Source organism: Portunus trituberculatus, chromosome 8 (genome assembly GCF_017591435.1).
Source record: "Portunus trituberculatus isolate SZX2019 chromosome 8, ASM1759143v1, whole genome shotgun sequence".
In the NCBI taxonomy this organism is placed as follows: Eukaryota; Metazoa; Arthropoda; class Malacostraca; order Decapoda; family Portunidae; genus Portunus; species Portunus trituberculatus.
Window position 1 is genome coordinate 6041450 of NC_059262.1, and position 3551 is coordinate 6045000.

Consider the following 3551-nt stretch of genomic DNA (forward strand, 5'->3'; position numbering starts at 1 on the left):
TCCTGACCTCGGCTTCATATATATTTTTCTTTTTTTTTTTTTCTTTATCTATCCTTATTGTGTTTTGGTAATAGGTTTTTAATAATGTGTGTTAATCTGTTTTATTTATTTTTTGTTAATTATGGTGTTTGTAGTGTGATTAGTGAGTGTTGTGTTGTATGGGTATGTGATGTGATATGTGCATGTGTTCGAACTGTCAACATAACTAAATGCAATAATCTCTATGGTATATTAGTGGTAATGTTAATAATTCTTCTTATCAGTTTTAATAATGTTTTTTTTTATTGATATATTTCACTAGTTTACTTCCTGTTTTAGTGTCATGTGTTCGAACTGTCAAACTGCATGTAGCCGGTCTATTGGTTAATGGAGTAACTAATGTCTTTTGTTTTCAGTTTTAAAGACGAAACTTCATCAATATATTTTACTGTTTATATCCTGTTGATTTGTGCGTTAGACTTTAATACAAACAGGATAAACCCACGCCTGAACCCCCACATACATGGATAAAATGAATAAATATGGTGATGCTGTCAAAATACAACGATAAGTTTTAAATAAAGACTGCCTGAGTGAAAGGTGCACTCAGTAGTAGGGTGACTGGAGTTATAATAATTAAAACTACAGGTAGGGGAACTATATATACTATTTACTAATGGGTCACACTATGGAGGGATTGCGTGAGGTGGTATAGGTCGCGGTGTCATGAGAGTTGAGAGGCTCTGTTTAATTTTCGTGCCAAGTTACCAACGCGATCATCTCCTGCAGTAGGCGTAGAAGATCATCCCAGTGCCCGCCCTCTTATGTGATATAGTGCATTGATTTTATTAATTTATTTTTTATTCGGTCTCTCTCTCTCTCTCTCTCTCTCTCTCTCTCTCTCTCTCTCTCTCTCTCTCTCTCTCTCTCTCAAGGATTTTTTGTATTAGTTTCTTTCATTTTCATCCTTATTTCATTCATTCCTCCTCCACCTCCTCCTCCTCCTCCTCCTCCTCCTTCATTAAAAAGCTCTAGTTGCTGTTTGGCTTTCCTTTGTATTCCTCTTCCTTCTCTTTTTTTCATGTAATTCGTTGTAACATTTTGTATTTCTTATCTAAACATACCTCTCTCTCTCTCTCTCTCTCTCTCTCTCTCTCTCTCTCTCTCTCTCAGGCTTGGCAATCTCTCTGGAACACACCACCGTGCAGTCGAGGCATTATCGTGCAACGCAAAGTGAGACAGTGACGCTCCTGACACGAATGACACCCACGCACCAGTTGTCAGTGCTGGAGCCGTGAAATACGAGGCCTCTCTGGATTTAGAAGCGGGGATAACTTTTGCAACGCCCTCCCTGATGTTTACTCACTCCTTGTCGCTAGATTATCTATTTTTATCCTTTTTGTCTACTATCAGCTTTTATCAATCTCCTTTTCTTTTTACTATCAAATTTTTATCTATTTCTCCTTTTTTCTTTCACTATTCAACTTGTTTCAGGAGCGGTGGGGTTGGCAGGCTTGGCGCTGGACAGGAGGTGACCCAGTGAGCAGTGAGCAGTGAGCACTTTGGAATGTTGAAGGGAAACGCTTTCTTTTACAGTATCACTCTAACAGGAAGCACCTCAGAGGACGCAGGTGCTTAATACAAAGTGTGTGCTATGTTCACTCCCACCTGAGCTAGAGTGCGTTTGTCTTTCACGCTGTTTTCAATCAGGGAGGAAGAAAAACAGGGAATAAAAACACTATCTAGCCTCTCAGCGGGTCAGTCAGCAGGCACCCTCGCCATTCCGAAGAGAGTCCGCGGAGAGGAAGGAGGGCGTTGAAGTCTCTCCTTCTCTTACCTCATTCTCCTTCACTCCCTTGAAAACAACGCACCCCGCGGCCCCAAGGATGACCGAGTGAACGTTCTACAGTGTGTACAGTACGTGAAGAGTGTCGTGAAGTGTACAGAAAACCTAGAAACACGACGGAGAATAGGCGTGGAACTTACTAAAACTTTCGTTCAACTCTCAACGAACCAAGAAAAAAATATCTCCCCTGGGATGATGCGTCTTGGCTATCCCGTGTACCTGTGGCTTTAGACCCTGGGGAGTAGAGATTGGGTAGATAGAAAGGTACAGATGAGGTAGATAGAGGTACACAGATAACGGTACAGTGAAGGAGGCGGTGCAGGATACCCCAAGGACAGCCACTCACTCCGCTACCAGACGGGAGAAAAAGTGACTGAAATTCCTTCCTACCTATAATAGCACCAGTGTGTTTTTGTTTCCCCTTTGCGTGTTTTTGTTTCCCCGTGTGGTTGTGGAACGGTATCTCTGTCTTATCTAGGGATCAGCTTAGGAAGTGATGCCAAAGTATAGAAAGAATAGAGTTAAAAATCGCATGCTGTCATTTGTATAGTTGACGTAATGAGAATAGCGATGGAAAAATATATAGAGAAGAGAAAATAGCGCTCGGAAACAGACTGGGAAGGAATGCAGTGTTGAAAATTACGTTATATTTAGAAGGAATAGAGGTAAAACTCGTATGTTGTCCATTTAAACAGTTGTGGTGAGAATAGAGATGGAAGAAGAGGCTAGAGAAGAGAAAATAACCAGACTGGGTAGGAATGCAGTGTTAATATTAAAAGTCACATCTCTACAATTAACATGAGAGTAGGGATTAAGGAAGAGAATGCAGAAATATACGAAAAATACTCGCCCTCTTAAGAGAAGTGACAAACGTACCCATAACTCACATGAATGCTGATTAACATAATTTCGCCCGAATTCAGAAACGCTTTCCTCCCTCACCACGACAATTTTCCAAGGCCACAGAGACAACTAGACGGATTTTCAAGACAGTTTCTCCTTAGATAAAACAGAAATCTTGCCAATCCATCAACAGAACTACAAAAATACTCTTAAAAACACGAGTATCTTCAACTGGAGCTTTGGAAAACGGTGATATGGTGAGAAAGCAACATAATTCTTGCCAATCCATCAACAGAACCACAAAAATACTCTGAAAAACACGAGTATCTTCAACTGGAGCTTTGGAAAACGGTGATATGGTGAGAGAGGAAAATGTTAGAAGATAATACAGTAAACAGGGCTCCGATGATTGGTATATTTGTAGTGAAAGGACATGAAAACCATTAATATGATAACGAGGGGGAAGAGATAAAAAAGGCAGGCAGGTTATAGTGTACGTGTGGTGAAAGCAAGGTAGTGAACGAACAGGGTAGCAGTTGTGTTAGAGCAATCATACTGTAACAAAGGGAACGCATGTATTATGGGGCACGTGCTTGTGTTGAGTGTATAAACCTGGTGAGCTAAAGCGAGAGACGGAAAACAGAAGAAGACTAACGAGAAGGAGATTATAAGTGAGAGACTGAGATTAGTTTGTGAGTGATTTGATTGTGTACTTAGACTGAAAAAAGGGAAAAAAAAGTAGATGAATAGAAAAAGAAAAGTGATAGATGTGATTAAACGTAAAATAAGACTAATGATAACGTCAAATATAGATTACGATAAAGATTGAAACATAAAGAAAGACAACCAATTACGAAGAACAGACAAACAGAAATGAGATAAA

At 40.0% G+C, this 3551-nt stretch overlaps 1 protein-coding gene across 1 annotated transcript in view; it reads left to right on the forward strand.

The window, feature by feature from the left end:
* The first annotated feature begins 1740 nt into the window (after nucleotides 1-1740).
* Nucleotides 1741-3551, forward strand: part of LOC123499141 (LHFPL tetraspan subfamily member 3 protein-like) — a 12721-nt gene continuing 10910 nt past the window's right edge. The window contains 1 exon segment of the mRNA XM_045246805.1: nucleotides 1741-1896. The gene's annotated coding sequence lies outside the window, so the exon portion shown is untranslated.